The sequence below is a fragment of the Rhinolophus sinicus genome, chromosome X (assembly GCF_036562045.2).
Source record: "Rhinolophus sinicus isolate RSC01 chromosome X, ASM3656204v1, whole genome shotgun sequence".
Taxonomy (NCBI): Eukaryota; Metazoa; Chordata; class Mammalia; order Chiroptera; family Rhinolophidae; genus Rhinolophus; species Rhinolophus sinicus.
Window position 1 is genome coordinate 115,813,610 of NC_133768.1, and position 17,721 is coordinate 115,831,330.

Genomic DNA, 17,721 nt, shown 5'->3' on the forward strand with positions numbered 1-17,721 from the left:
TCATCGGTATATACTGAGTATTACAATTTTAATACAGTTTTTGCCTCTCTTAAAATGTGTATACATTTTTTTGGCACCGTGTGTGTGTGCGCACGTGTGTATCCTTCTGCCACTACCACATTGTCTTGATTACTGTAGCTTTATATTAATAGTAAGTTGAGAAATGTGAGTCCTCTAACTTTGTTCTTCTTTTTCAAGATTGTTTTGACTACTCAAGTTTCCTTGAATTTCCATATGAAATTTAGGATCAGCTTGTCAATTTCTGCAAAGACAGCTGGAAGTTTGATGGGTATTACCTTAAATCCATAGATCAATTTGGGGAGTAGTGCCATTTTAACAATATCAAGTCTTCTGATCCGTGAACACGGGGTGTCTTTCCATTTTCTAAAGGTCTTCTTTAATTTCTGTGAACAATGTTTTGTAGTTTCAGAGTGTATGTTTTGTGCTTCCTTAGATAAATTTATTCCTAAGTATATTATTCTTTATGATATTGTAAATGGAATTGTTTTCTTCATTTTCAGTTTGTTCCTTGTTCCTATAGAAATATAATTGCTATTTGTATATTGATCTTGCACCCTGCAACCTGACTGAACTCACTTACTGTTTCTAACAGTATTTTAATGGATTCTTTAGGACTTTCTGCATACAAAAGCATGTCATCTGCAAATAGAGTTTTACTTCTTCCTTTCCAATTTGGATGCCTTTTACTTCTTTTACTTGTCTAATTGCTCTAGCTCAAACTTCCAAGTACAATGTTGAATAGAAGTCGTGAGAGTAGACATTCTCGTCTTTTTCCGATCTGAGGTCGAAAGCCTTTAGTCTTCACCATTAAGTACGATGTTCACTGTGGGTTTTTTGTAGGCGTCCTTCATCAGATTGAGGAAATTGATTCAACATTAACTTTTTGAGCTTCATCCATATGGTTGTGTGTCACTGGACATCGCTCATTCTCCGCTGTATGAACATTCTACTGAATTTTAATTGCTGAACACATGTGCACATTCCTGTTAGGTGTAAACCTAGCAGTGGACTTGCTGAGTCACATAATGTGAATATATTCAATTTTTGAAATTTTATGTTCAAAATTGTCAATCTTGATTTCCAAAGACTATTAATAGCATGGGATAATACACTGAATTTTAAAAGAATTCATAAGTTCATAGTGATACATAAAAAGGCGGGGAGAATCTCTTCTTTATAGAAGAATGCCAGCTAATAAACGTTAGAATTAGGAAATCACCATCTCACACTCATCAAAGCAATAACTGACACAGAGAGCAATAATCAATAGATGACCTTTGAGTATAGGGAAATGGGAAATTCAGACTAACTATTGATTACAAAGGGAAAGATCCTTGTATTAGTCTGCTATTTCTGCCATAACAAATTATTACAAACTTATCGACTTAAAACAACACAAATCTATTATTCCACACTTTATATAGGTCAGAATTCTGGCACTACATGGCTAGATTCTTTGCTCAGAGCCTCATGGGGATAAAATCAGTGTATCTGCATTCCTTTTTAGACCCTCTGGGGAAGAATCCACTTCCAAGTTCATTCAAGTTGTTGGCAGAACTTAGTTCCGTGCAGTTGTAGGATTAAGGTCCCCATTTCCTTAACATGTATTCTTCTCCATCTCCAAGCGACAGGGCATCGAGTCCTTCTCCTCCTTTGAATCTCTTTGACTTTCCCTCTTCTACTTTTAAGGGCTCATGTGATTACATTGGAGATAATCCAAGACAGTGGTCACCTTAATTATATTTGCAAAGCCCTTTTTGCCATGTAATGAAACACATTTGTGGGGAGAGAAGATCATGGGGACCAAAATTCTGCCTACAACACAACCTCTACAGTGAAGATATTTGGGGGGATCCACCTTAGCCAAATGATCAAATGTAGCATCACCGGTAATGGGACAAACTGACATTAAGCGCCTCTAGTACAATGTTGAAGTAGTGAGAGTAGACTTCCTTGTCATAAATGCAAAGCATTCATTTAATGTAATGAGAAGTACATTGTCATCCATGATATATTTTTGTCAAAAAATTTTAACCTAAATCTAGTCATGAGGAAATAATCAGTCAAATCCAGATTGTGAGACAGTCTAGAACACAAAAGACACTGGCCAGAACTTTGCAAATGTCTTCAAAGATATTATAAAAGAAAAAAAATAGGGGGACTATTCTAGATTAAAGGAGACTAAAGAGACATGGCATTAGAAACAAAAAACTCATAGACACAGACAACAATTTAGTGGTTACCAGAGGGTAAAGGGGGAGGAGGGTTCTAGAAGAGGGTAAAGGGGGTCAAATATACGGTGATGGAAAGAGAACTGATTCCGGGTGGTGAACACACCATGTGATATATAGATGATGTATTACAGAATTGTACACCTGAAACCTATGTAACTTTACTAACCATTGTCACCCCAATAAGTTTAATTAAAAAAAATAAATAAAGTATACATTCCTCAATGGAACTTTGAAATGAAAAAAACAGCTATAAAGGATATTATTGGGGTTTTGGAGGGTAATATGAATGTGTTAGATGATGATACAATGTGGACCACCCATATGGTGTCAATATTAGCTTCTCTGCATGATAATGGTATTGAGGTTACGTAGGAGAATGTCTTTGCTCTTAGGAGATACGTGCTGAGTATTTAGAAATGAAGTGTCGCAAACCCACAAACAGTTCAGCATAAATAATGTGCGTATGTGTGTGTGCACATGGACACACATGAAAGTGTGTGTAGAGGGAGACGGGGAAAGCAAACATGTCAAGTGCTGAAAACTAGCGAATCCAGGCAAACGGTATTCATTACACTGCTCAAATGATCCACAAGTTTGATTTTTTTTTAATTAAAAGTTTAAAAATGATCAGCTTTTTGTAGATGACATTTCCCTTTTTCTACATAACTCTAATCCATTTGGAATTTACTTTGGTGTGACAAATGTATACGTATATGTAATATGTACATATGACATTATATATAATATATAAATAATTTGAACTTTTGTCAAGATACAAATCAATAACACAATTCATTATTCATTCTTTTCTTAACTGTTTGATGATGCCTTCTTTATCATATAAATTCTTAAATATATTAGCATATAGTTCTGGATTTTCTATTTGCAATTGATTTATGCCAGCACATTTAGTTTTTAACTTAAAAATAACAAAAACAAAACGTGTTTATGAGAGAGGAAGTAAAAGTCCACTCCCACCCAGTGTGATACCCCACCGCTAACAGTTTATTTTGCTTTCTTCCAGATTCTGTGCTTATACAAGAAAATATATGCATAATATAAACACATATATGCTTTTAAAAATACAAATATGATTACACTATACATACTTTTCTGCTTTTTACTCTTTTACTTTAAAAGTTATTTTGGGCTGCTTTCTAGATCAGTACTCATAGACCCCCATTCATTCCTTTAAATTGGCTCTAGTGTTTTACAGTATGGATGGCCCATCATCTATTTAACCAGTCTCCTGTTTATGGACATTTGTATAGTTTCTAGTTTATTTTCCCAGCACATTTAAACAATAGGTACTTGACCATATTTTAGCATTTGCTAAGGCAAGACTTGCTCCTTTCAAAAAGTACTCCAAACAGTTTCTTTTTCAAAGTGAAACAGTCATTTTACAGTCATTTCTGCTATCAGGCTTGCTTTGAAAATGAGAATTTGTTCCAAAGCGATTGATATATCAGGCAACCATTTGAGCAGAATGTGAATTTCACTTTTGCTTATGTGCAATTTCGTCTGTGGGAAACAGTAAAGGAATGCACAAAACTGCCCCCAGATAAAGCTAGCTGCGCAGGAAGACTCAGAGGAACACAAGCTCACACTGCAGACAGCGACCAGCTCCATCAGCTCACCGTGTGTGCGATGAGTCACAACCATCAACATCTGGTATTCCAACTTTCCCTCAAATTGCCCATTCCTCTCCTTCCACCAATTCACAATAACTCCCAAGCTAAAACCATTCAATGCCCACTTCCACAAACAAACTAGATCTTTTTCAAGGTAAAGTGCCATATTTACTGTAGTATTTATGTATTTCTTATTTAACACGTATAGAACTGATACCATTTTTATTAACTTCCTATCTTTTCTTTTTTGTCACTGACAAAGATTCTCAGTGCTGTCCCTCTGTGATATTGTGATTTAGAAGACATATATAGTTAGTCATTCAGATGACCAGTTCTCATATAGATTTGGTCTTCCTCCACAGTTCCTGGCTCACAGCTCCCTAAACCCTAGGAATTTCCCAAGAGTTTAGAGTGATAAAGGTGTCTTTTGTTATGTTAACAAGGTGACCTTTGGAAAGCTCCTAAGGATGGGGGCTGGTTGCCCACGGAGCCAACCCAAGATTAAAGTGTTGGAACTTTCAGTCCCATCCCCCACCTCCAGCTCCGCTGTGGGGAGAGGGGCTGGAGGTTGAATCAATCGTTATGACTTCTTAATGAAGCTTCCATAAAAAAGACAAAAAACTAAAAAGGACGGGGTCCTGAGAACTTGCGGGTTGGTGAACACTTGGAGATGTGGGGACAGTGGTCCCCAGCGGGCATGAAAGTTCCACACCGCTTCCCACCTACCTGGCTTTAAGCATGCCTTCCATTAGCTATTTCCGAGTTATGGCCTTTTACAATAAACGGGTGATCTAGTAAGTAACGTTTCTCTACATTATATCAGTCACTCTAGCAAATTAATCACAAGGAGGGGTATGTGGGAAGCCCTGATTTATAACGAGTCGGTCAGAAGTGCAAGTAACAGGGCGGATTTGAGATTGACATTCTGAGTTGGAGGGGGTCGTTGGAACCTCCAATCTATATAGAACCATTTGGTCAGAAGCACGGATAAGAAGTGTGTGTGGTAGGGGGCGGGCAGTCTTGTAGATAGTGTCAATGTAAGAACATCAAACCTGTAGAGAATTTGTATAAAAATGTATTTGAGCCAAACAAAAGATACACCTGGAAGCAAGATCTCAACAGACTGAGATCAACGCTTCCTACAAAACCAGTTGGCAGCTTTTTTCATGCATTTGAGATTAGGGAGGAAATGTAAGGAAGATTACACGGAGGTGTGAAAGAGCAAGGCGGAGATGGGATTACAGGATAGTTAAGATTATGTGCTCTCTTGACGGTGGTCAACCTTTAGAAGGAGGGTTCTGAAGGGTGATCAGGTATTAGAAGGAGGGGTCTGACCCGGGGCATTTCAAAGGCATGTTAACCTAGATGCACAGAAACAATGGACTTGGCTGCTTAGGGCAAAGATAAGCCTTTTAGTAAGGAAGTTACATGCCTGGGGTGTGACTGCCCACCGTGACCTGTCCAGTGAGGGGGTTATGAGCAGATCCCCCAGAAGGTTACATTCCACAGAACCCCCTTTTCGTCCACAATAGCAGCAGAATTGAGTTGAATTGTTGTACACCCGGCTGGCTACTAAGAATTGCTTGTTGATGTGGGTGACCCGCCCCCCCTTCCCATCACGTTGGAACTGGATCTCAACACAATTTAGCCTCTACCCCCATCTTCCCATAAGGCATGTGGTTTTTATGGCACAATTTTGCATAGCTGGGTGATTTTTAGAAATGCATACGTTGCTTATAGCAGAACTGACTGTATTGAGTTTCAAAAAAAGTTTGTTGAGGTTCTAAATGGAATTAGTTTAAAATTAATTCATTTTAAAACTAATATTCTTATTTAGCTTTTCTATCCAGAAACAAAAGATGTCTCTTTATTAAAGTCATTTTATATTTCTCAGTTAAGGTTTGTAGTTTTTCTTAGGCCATACATATCTCTCATTGAGTTTATTTAAAAATATTTCTTGCTATCATGCACCAGATCTCTTCTACTGTGTTTTCTATCTGGTTATTCAAGGTGTACAAAATTGCTACTGATTTTTGTATATTTCTCTTATCTTGGGAATACTTAGTCATACAACCACATCATCTGCAAGTCATATTTTTGTCTCTTTTCAAATATTGATTTTTCTTATTTCTGTTCCATATCTCATTGCACTAACCAGAACACCCAAGACAATATTAAATAATAATGACAATAACAGGCATCCTTATTTTATTTCCAATTTAAAAGGGACTAAGTATGGTGACTGTTGGTTTGGGATTCTCTCGACCACTTTAAGAAAATGTCCTATTTCTATTTTTAAAAATTATTTTATTAGTAATGTATGTTTACAACATTGTCGCACACAAGACGTTGTCTTTCATTTTCAATTCTCTTTTGTTTGGCATTATGTTAGCCACCAGTGAACATTTCAAACCTAGGCTTTTGCCCGTGCTGTCTCATGCGAAGTGCCCCTCCCTTCTTAGTTTAAAAATGCCTACTCATGTTTCAAGACTGTATTACACAGTCTTATTGCAAGTGACAGAAATCTAACTCAGACTAGCAAAGCAAAACAAGGGACTACATTGGTTCATCTAACTGGGGAGTGCAAGGAAAGGTTTCACTCTAAGAACAGGGTTCAAACAATGTCATCAGTGCTCTCTCTCTCTCTGCGGGCCCTGTTTCTCTCTGCTTATCTCCTGCCACAGGTTCTATCCATGTGGCAACCTGTGAGGCAGATATATCTATCAGATGAAACAGGATTCTTTGGAAAGTAACCTCACAGGGTGACCTGATCATAAATTCCTATCTGGGCAGCTCAGGGTGGGTAGTCACGCCCCAGGCCTGGAACTTCTTCAGTGAGAGGTTTTAAACCAGTTCTGTCCATTGTTTCTGTGCTTCTAGGTTAATACACCTTTGCGATGCCAGAAGTAACATCCCTTGAAGGGGGTATTCACCCTCAAGAGAGCACACAATCTTAACCATCCTGTAATCACTGCCATTATTATTTAATATTGTCGTGGGTATTCTGGCTAGTGCAATAAGATTTGAAACAGAAATGAGAAAAATCAATATTTGAAAAGAGACAAAAATATGAATTGCAGATGATGTGTTTGTATGTCTAAGTATTCCCCAGATAAGAGAAACAGACAAAAGTCAGTAGCAATCTTGTACATCTTAAATAACCAGTTGCTTTCTCCCACTGCCATGGACATCCCCTCCTTAATCTCAAATGCATAAAAGAAGCTGCAAAACTGTCATACCCAGAGCATTTGAGATCATGCTCCCCAGCATATGTCGTCAGTTTGGCTCAAATATACTCTTATAAAAGTTCTCTATGGCACCAGTATCACAGAATTGTACACCTGAAACCTATGTAATTTTACTAACCATTGTGACCCCAATAAATTTTAATAATAAAAAATCCTCTTTGGGTCTGGTTGTTTCTTATGTCGACAATATGCATATGGTGTATCCTCACAATTTGTAATCTAAGAAAGACTCTCAAGAGCCCAGTGTCTTTGTCCATATACCAACCTCATAGGATGACTCTGGCTGGTCATACTTATGACCTGTGTCCTCACCAGGGCTATGGGGCACCATGAGTGGTCAGGCATGGGTCATGTGCCCACCTCTGCACTCAGGGGTAGAGTGGAACTCATGCACAGTCCCAAGAGAACTGTATGTGACAGAAAGAGGGACAGGTCTCCACAGGTCAGAGCAGGCAGGTGTCTGCTGTTAGCGAATGAACATCTTCTCTTTGTGCGTCCTCACTCCTCCTCTCAAGAAAGAAAACCAAGCATCCTGACTGATGACTTTGACAGAAAGTACTGGGTATGCATGGCTCTGCTGTTCCTGCGTTCCGGCTTATGAAGCCATGCTGCCTGCAGAGAGGGTGTGTCCTGAGTTGCTCTGTGAGGGTCACGTGGATGGGTTGCCCAACTAGGTGAGTAAGTGTCCCTAACTCGGGGAGTGTTTAAAAGGCCCACTTGGGGGGAGGGTGGCGGTGGGTTAGTTCAGTTGGTTAGAGTGCGGTGCTCTTAACAACAAGGTTGCCGGCTTGATCCCCACATGGGCCACTGTGAGCTGCGCCCTCCACAACTAGATTGAAACAACTACTTGACTTGGAGCTGATGGTCCTGGAAAAACACACTTAAAATAAGAAAAGTTTTTTTTTGAAAAAAAGCACCACTTGGCCAAGGAGCTAAAGCTAGGTCCACTCACAAGTTTCCTCAGTAAGAACGCTGACACTTTCATTTCCATTTACTGGTCTCCTCTGCCTTATTTCTCAATTGGTTAGAAAGTATGATAGGGAAAAGGTGACATAATGTATTGGCTCCTTAAATCCTTGACATGCACTAGAGTCCAATCTGAAATGTCGCCTCAGCGGGGCTGTTCCTCCTACGCCTCAGGTAGTGCTAAGCTCTGTTCTGTCTCAACAGCTGCACAGCTCTTCAGATATAAAAGAACAACCGTGTTCCCAGTGTTTCTTTCCCACACGAGGCAGGCCTTCTCAGATGCAGAGCCCATTTTATTCCTCTCCTAACCCCAGCACCTAGCATCTTGCTAAGTTGGTGGTGTTTCAGAGGGGAAAAAAAAAGGATATTTCCTTTTCAATTACCTTTGCTATAAAAGCTTCTCAAAAAGTTTATTGAACTTTACTTGGATTCCATTCACTAGTTTCTCATCTATATGCCTACTTATTACCTTTTAATAAACTCTTAATATTAGGAATGCTAATCCTCTAATAAAAACCATAGTGCCCTTCATCTAGATTGTCTCCTGAAGTACAGATTCTACAAGTTTGCCTCATGGAAGGAGTTAGTGTGACCCCAGGACCCTTGAACCAGATAAGACAATGCACCCAGGGTTGGTGGTAGAGGTGAATGAACCAGTTCCTTCTGAGGAAAGGGCAGAAGTACGCAAGTTTCAGAGCTGAGAGCTCTGTGGGAAGAAATAGCCCCGGAAAGACAACAATAAGAAGGCATAAAGAGACCACTGTGTAAGAAATGGAGGTAATTATAAAGGTAAGTGGAAACATTCGCTTCGTATCTGTGTGCTCATACAGTGAGACAAAGCATCATAGCAGGGAGAACCTGGTGCATAGCAATACCTCGTTCCTGCTTTGACATCTCTTCTAGCCTGGTCTATTAGAAAGCAAAAAATAGCAGTCTGAAATACATGATACGGGTGCTGTAATTTAAATATCTTCGCAGGATGGGGATTTACAGTTAGATGTCAAAGGAGGGGCCAGATGAAAGGTTCTCGAAGGGCTTCATTGTTGGGCAGTGGAAGGTGGCATATTCACAGTCCAGAATCTAATCCCCAGGTTTTCAGGTTTAAAAACAAGTCATTTTTTTTGGTTTTGGCTTACTTTTATTGAGGTATAATTAATGTAACATTATATTCATTTCAGGTGTACCACCAATTCTATATTTGTATATATTGCAAAATGACCAGCACAATAAGTCCTGTTAACATCTGTCACCATACATAGTACAAAATTGTGTTCATGTGATGAGAACTTTCCAGACATACTCACCTAGCTACTTTCAAATATGCAACATGGTATTATTAACTGTAGTCACCATATTGTGCCTTATATCCCTAGGACTTATTCATCTTATAACTGGAAATTTGTACCTTTTGGCTCCCTTCACACGTAAAAACAAGTTGTTTTTAACCATTTTACTCAAAGGAGAGCCAATCAAAATAATCAACCTCACTAGTGCTTGACTTAGAACAGAAAGCAACTTATAACTTAACAATTGATACCAATTATTCTGACACATCTATCCTTCTTTTCCCTTCTTAAAAGTAAGTTGACTTAGTAATAGAATTAGAGGAAAAGGCGAATTTTTAAAATGCAACTTTTATCTCATTTTCTCTTATAGAATGAATACATGTTCATGGTAGAAAATTTGGAAAATAACAGAAACGCATATGAAGAAAAAGTTTAAGATATTCATAACTCCCAAACCCTATAAGAACCACTGCTAATATCTTTTAGCATTTCCTTCCAATCTTTTCCTGCATATATTTATGCAATTAGGGTCACACTAAATATTTTATCCTGCTTTTTAAACTCATATTATCAAATATTTCCCTTGTCGTATGTATTGAACTCTGTTCCTCCAGAATCCCTATGTTGAAGTCCTAACTCCCAGGACCCCAGAATGTGACTGTATTTGGAGATGGGCCTTTAACGGGGTAATGGAGTTAAAATGCGTACAGTAGGGTGGGCCCTAATCCAGCCTGACTGGTGTTTTTATAAGAGGAAATGTGGACACACAGAGAGACACCAAGGATGGTCGCACACTGAAAAAAAATAACCCCAAACCTAACTGCTGATTTTCACAGCCAACTGTGGTGGGCACTCCTCTTCCCAGCACTGGTGCTCTGGGCTGAGGAGGCCTGTGTGGGGCTGGGACCTCTCACTCCTCCAGGATGACCACCACAGCCGAGATATCCCTCCCGATTTTTAACTGCCACACATAAGTGTAAACCAGCCCATTCCATGCCTCTTCCCCTCCTACCAGTCTCAACGTGGTTTCTTCTGTATGTCCTTAGTTATAGGGTTTCTGTTCAGCTAGACTTCGGATCACTCTCAATGATGGTTGTTCTGTGGTTCAGTTGTAATTTTGATGTGGTTGGGGAGGAGGCCAGCACAGCATTTACCTACTCCACCATCTTGACTAGACGCTCAACATACCTTTAAAATGAGAAAATAAATCATGACAAATTAAAAAATATATATTTTTCATGCAATAATGTAAGCAAAGACCAAAAATTGTGATAATACACTATCATGACCAGAGTATGAGGAAATAGATACTCCTTTATATTACTGGTGGAAGCAACTTGGCAACATCTATCAAAGATATTTATATTCACACTATTTGACCCAGCAATTGAAATTTATCTTACAGATAAACTAGCATAGACAAGGGGTTATTAACTGCAGCACCATTTTTTTTGGGGGGGGTACACTTTCTTTTTCATTATTATTATTATTAGTTTCAGGTATACAAAACAATGTAATAGTTAGACATTTACACCCCTCACAAAGTGATAACTGCCCTCCCCCAATATATTGCCCCTCTGACATCGTATATATCTATTACAATTCCATTGACTCTATTCCCTATGCTGTACTCCATATTCTGTGAATATATATATATATATATATATATATATATATATATATATATGATTATAGTTGACATACAATATTATTCAGCTTCAGGTGTACAGTGCAGTGGTCAGGCATCTACATCATCCCTGAGGTGGTCTCCCTAATGAGACAAGTGCCCATCTGATACCCCACAAAATCTTTACATTATTGATTACATTCCCCAAACTGTCTTTCATATCCCTGTGGCAATATTGTGGTTACCAGTTTATGCTGTCTAATCCTTTCCCCTTCTCCCTCATCCCCACCACCTCCCATTTAGCAACCCTCAGTTTTTCCTCTATATCTCTGAGACTATTTGTTTACTTTGCTCATTTATTCAGTTCTTTAGATTCCACATATAAGTGAGATCACGGTATTTGTCTTTCTCTAACTGACCTATTTCACTTAGCATAATGTTCTCTCGGTCCATCCCTGTTGTTGCAAATGGTAAGATTTCATTCTTCTTTATGGCTGCGTAATACTCCATTGTATAAATGTACCACAGTTTCTTAATCCAGTCGTCTACCGATGGGCATTTCGGTTGTTTCCAAGTCTTGACTACTGTAAATAGTGATGCAATAAACATAGGGGTGCATAGATTTTTTCGAATTAGTGTCTTGGATTTCTCTGGATAGATACGTAAGAGTGGAATTGCTGGGTCACAAGGTAGTTCTATTTCCAGTGTTTTGAGGAACCTCCATACTGATTTCCATATGCAGCACCATTTTTAATGGTAAAGTATTTTAAATAACCTAAATGTCAATCAGCATGGAACTCATTGAATAAAGTGTGGTCCTTCCAGTGGAACACAATGGAGTTATTTTAAAGACGAAGGAGGTTCCAAATGGTAGTGAGAGGAGTTCTGCAGATTTACTCCCAAATGAAACAGCCAGATCCCAGTCAAAGATTATGGTATCTTCCAGGGCCAAGAAGACCAATGGCTACCCTTTCCAGTGCTCTGCTCATAAAACACGGCTCTCACTTCAAGAGGCCTGTCCCCACCCTCATCTCCAGAGTAGAGGCTCAGAGATTTAGCGTCGGAGGAGAGGCAGTCTCCAAAAACTATACAAAATCCAGTGAACATCATATTTAATGGTGAAAAGCAGAATGTGGGGGGTGGGAGATGAGGGTAAGGGGGATCGAATATATGGTGATGGAAGGAGAACTGACTCTGGGTGATGAACACACAATGGGATTTATAGATGATGTAATACAGAATTGTACACCTGAAATCTATGTAATTTTACTAACAATTGTCACCCCAATAAATTTAATAAAATAAAATTTAAAAAAAGAAAAAAAGAAAAGCAGAATGTTTCCTCCCTATGATTGGGAACAAGACAAGGATGTTTATTCTCACCACTTCTATTCAACATTGGAAATGTGAAATAGAACAATTAAGCAAGGAAAGGAAATAAGATGCGTCTAGACTGGAAAGGAAGAAGTAAACGATCTTTACTTACAGATGACATGATATTGCATAGAGAAAATTCCAAGAAATCTACTAAAAACCAATAGAACTCATAAGTGAGTTCAGCCAGATTGCAGGGTACAAAATCAATATACAAAAAACAATTGTATTTCTATATAGGAGCAATAAACAAATGGGAAATGAAACTAATTTTAATTCTATTTATAACAGCATCAAAAAGAATAAAATACTTAGGAATAAATTTATAAAAAGAAGTGCAATACTTACACTTGGAAAATTACAAAATATTCTTGAAAGAAATTAAAGAAGGCCTAAAACATGGAAAGATATCCCATGTTTATCAATCAAATAACTTGGCGTTAAATGGCAATACTCTCCAAATTCATCCATGGATATAGGGCAATACCCATCAAAATTCTACCTGCCTTCCTTGCAGAAATTGACAAGCTGGTTCTAAAATTCATAAGGAAATTCAAGGGACCCAGAATAGTCAAGACAATATTGAAAAAGAAAACACAAAGTTAGAGGACTCACACGTCCCAATTTCAAAACTTACTACAAAGTTACAGTAATCAATACACAAGGACACAATGTGTGTGTGTGTGTGTGTGTGTGTGTGTGTGTGTGTGTGTGTGTGTATATATATATATATATATATATATATATATATATATATATATAATTGAGAGTCCAGAAATAAACCTTTACATTAATGGTCAACTGATTATTGACGAGGGTGCCAAGACAATTCAATGAGAGCCAGAATAATCTTTTCAACAAACTGTACTGGGACAACTAGATATTCCAATGCAAAAGAATGATTTTGGGCTCCTACCTGACACTATGTACAAAATTAACTTGAAATGGATCATAGACCTAAATGTAAGCACGAAAAATATAAAACTCTCATAAGAAAACATAGGTGTAAATCTTCATGACCTTGGATTTGGCAATAGATTCTTTGATATAACACCAAAAGCATGAGCAACAGCATTAAGAATAGATAAATCAGACTTCATCAAAATTAAAAACTTTTGTTCTTTACATGACGCCATAAAGAAAGTGAAAAGACAACCCATAGGAGGAAAATTTGCAAATCATTTATCTGATAAAAGACTTGTATCTAGAATATATATTAAAAAAAACCCTCTTACAATCCAATAATAAAAAGATAACCACTTCACATCCACTAGGATGAAGGATGACTTTTATTAAAAAAGAAAACCAGAAAATAACAAGTGTTGGAAAGAATATGGAGAAACTGGAACCCTCCTGCATTGGTGGTGGGTATGTAAAATGGTATCTAGCCACTGTGGAAAATAGTATGGTGATTCCTAAAACAATTAAACATAGAATTACTGTATGATCCTGCAATTCTACTTCTGAGCATATATCCAAAAGAAGTGAAAGTAGGGACTCAAACAGATATTTGTACACCTATGTTCATAGCAGTATTACCCACAAGAGCCAACAGGTAGAAAAACTCAAGTGTCCATCCACAGATGAATGGATAAACAAAATGTGTTCTATACACACACTGGAATATTATTCAACCATACAAAGGAAGGAAATATTGACATATTCTACAACATAAATGACCCTTGAAGACATCATGCTAAAGGAAATTAGCCAGTCACAAAAGGACAAATATTATAGGATTCCACTTATATGAGGTCTCTAGAAGAGTCAAATTTATAGAGACAGAAAGCAGAATGGAAGCTGCCAGTGGCCGGAAGAGAGTGGAAGGGAGAGTGAGTGTTTAATGGGGGTGGAATTTCAGTTTGGGAAGATGAGAAAGTTCTGGAGATGGATGGTAGTGATGGTTGCTCACCAGTATGAATGTACAGAATGCCACTGTGCACTTGAAAATGGTTGGCATGGTCAATCTTATGTTATGTTTATTTTACCACAATAAAAAAACAAGACAAATCACTGAATTTAAAAATGGGCAAAGGATCTGAATAGATATTTCTCCAAAAAAGATATGAAATGACCAAAAAGAACATGAAAAGATGCTCAACATCTCAACCTTCGGGGATCATGCAAATCAAACCACAATGAGATACCACCTCACACCCACTAGAGTGGCTATGATAAAAAAGACAGACAATAACAAGTATTGGTGAGGATGTGGAGTGATTGCAACACTCACACACTACTGGTGGGAATATAAAATGGTGTGGCCTTTGTAGAAAAGTCTGGCAGGTCCTCCAGAATTACTATATGATCCAGCAAATCTACACCTACGTGTATACCCAAGAGAAAGGAAAACATATGTCCATAAAAAAGTTGTACACAGGGTGGCCAGTTAGCTCAATTGGTTAGAGCGTGGTGCTAATAACACCAAGGTTGCTGGTTTGATCCCCACATGGGCCACTGTGAGCTGTGCCCTCCTTAAAAAAAAAAAGTTGTACACAAATATTGATAACAGCACTATTCATAATAGCCAAAAAATTTAAACAACTCAAATGTCGATCAATTGATGAATGGATAAATAAAATGTAGTATATCTATATAATCAAATATTATTCATCAATATAAAGAAATGAAGTACTGATACATGCCATAACACGAACCTTGAAAACTGTATGCTAAGTAAAAGAAACCAGTCATGAAAGACCACATATTGTGTGAGTCCATTCATATGTAATGTCCAGAATAGGCAAATCTATAAATACAGAAAGAAGATTAGTGGCTGCCAGGGCGTTGAGGGTTGAGAGGAAATGGGGAATAACTGCTAATGGGTAGAGGGCTTCTTTTTGAGGTGACAGAAGTGTTCTAAAATTGATTGTTGTGAGGGTTGTACAACTCTGTGAATATACAAAAGAACCACTTACCTGTACACTTTAAATCGGTGAATTGTATGGCATGTGAATTATAGCTCAATAAAGCTGTTTTTTTTAAAGATACAGGTGAAATTGTTTTTTTAAATGAGGGAGCTCTTTAGGTTTGGATATATATATATATATATATATATATATATATATATATATATATATATATATATATCTCCAATAGATAGTTATATAATACAGAGATAGTGGAACGAGGGAAGGAAGGAAAGAAGGAAGGAAGGAAGGAAGGAAGGAAGGAAGGAAGGAAGGAAGGAAGGAAGGAAGGGGGAGGGAGGGACGGAGGGAGGGAAAGAAGGAATAGATATAGCTAGATGTCAAATTCATATTGTTAAGTGAATAAAGATGCAAGATGGGATGTAAGATTGCACCATTTCTCTAAAAAAGAGGAAATTTATACACACGCAATTGCTTATATATGCATAGTTTATCTCTACAGCTTTTCTCAACCATGGTTCAGTGAACAAAGTCCTATAGACAATTATTTATGTGATAATTTTCTCAATTCTCCCAAGAATTGCATGGGCGATAAAATTATTCATTACATACAGTGGATGCCTTAGGGCCTGATGGCTGGGCTGTAAAAGGATACACAAGAAACTGAAAACTCTGGGATGGGGATGGAAGGGAAATTTTTCCTGGTATGCCCTTTTAGAGCTTTTGAATTTTGAACCAAAAGAAAATATTAATACAAATTTTAAACGAAGTTTACCTATGAAAACGGGAAGAAAATAAATCTAACTAAAGTTGGATGTAGAATTAATGACCTATACTTTTTCTCACAAGACAGTAGCTACCAAAGCATGTTTACTAGCTGACGGTGAGAATCTGCGATGGAGATAGAAAGGGTGAAGAAGTAAGAAAGAGAAGAAATAATACTGGCCCAGCCGGGACCCTGTAGAGATGGGAGGACGTAGGACTCTGAGCAGAGGCAGAAGGACAGCGTTTCTCAGAGGGAGAGACACAGGAGAGGCTGAGCACAAATGTAACTACATTTTGAAGCAGAGGAGCTGAGGTGGGGCGGCAGTTTTCTTCCTGAAGGGGAAGTCAGAGCCTCTTCAGAATGGGAGGGAATGGGGTTGGGGCAGGCGCTCTGAGAAGGGAGGGGAGGGAGACTTTGAAACAGCCCGTGTGGGGCAAGGGGACAAAAGCTGCCTAGTGAAGGAAGAGGACTGCTGGTTCCTTGTGCTTGGACTATTTCATTGCAGGCGTCATGTATTTCCCTTGGGGTTCTACATCCAAGGATGGCCGCTGCTGGCTGTGGTGAGAGTTTGGGTCAAAGAAACTAAGATGGGAAGTTTTTTTTGTTTTTTAATATAAGCATTCATATTTATTATCAGGCTCTTATAGCTCCAATATGTATAATAGCTGCACACATACATATTTCCTATTACAGGAAATTATCCCATAAGAGAAAAAAATGGAAGGGACTAACTTTATCCTAGGAAAGTGAGAACATTTTATAACCATGCCCAGAAAGTTTCACAAATGAAGTCTTTAACATCTGTTATATGTAGGTAGCAGTTAACGCCAATTCTGTTCAAAATGTGCCCAGCCCTGAGAAAGAAAGACCTGCAAGTAACTGCAATGAAGCCTGCGTAACAAAGCCTGACCAGAAACTACAGACTGAACTCTCAGTGAAAACCACTCAAAAATCCTAAAAAAAATATTAACCCATACATTACAGAAGCACATTAAACAACATAATCTTCCTATATTTTGCTAAGAAATTCTTTTTTCTGATCTCTTAAAGTGACTGTTGTACACCTATGCTCTCTTCGAACCTCCCCAATCTCAGCTTCTCAGCTGATGGCCTTGCTTCTTTTTTTCTTTCTTTCATTATTAGTTTCAGCATACAAAACAATGTAATAGTTAGACATTTACACCCCTCATAAAGTGGTAACCCCCAACCCCCAATCTACTACCCCTCTGACATCGTATATACGTAGCTGTTACAATTCCACTGACTCTATTCCCTATGCTGTACTCCACGTCCTGTGACCATATATATATATTTGATTATAGGTGACATTCAATATTCTTCAGCTTCAGGTGTACAGCGCAATGGAGGGCATCTACACCGTCCATGCAGTGGTCTCCCTAATAAGACAAGTGCTAAGATGGGAAGTTGTCAGGAGACCTTGTCACATGAGGACTGACTGAAGAAGCTAGAATTACCAAACTTACAATGAATTTAAAGAGGAGCAGATGAAAAGAGAGCCACAGATAATAGGTGAAACGTGATTGTTTGCCCTATAAAAAGGGCACAAGTAGGAGACCTTCTAGCTCTAAGATTCTGCGATTTGCTCCTTACTATTGCTGTCTTCCCTAATAGACTATAAGCATTCGCTGGTTGCTAAGTGAATCTGTGTAAGGACTGAAAACAGCCCAGCACTGGAGA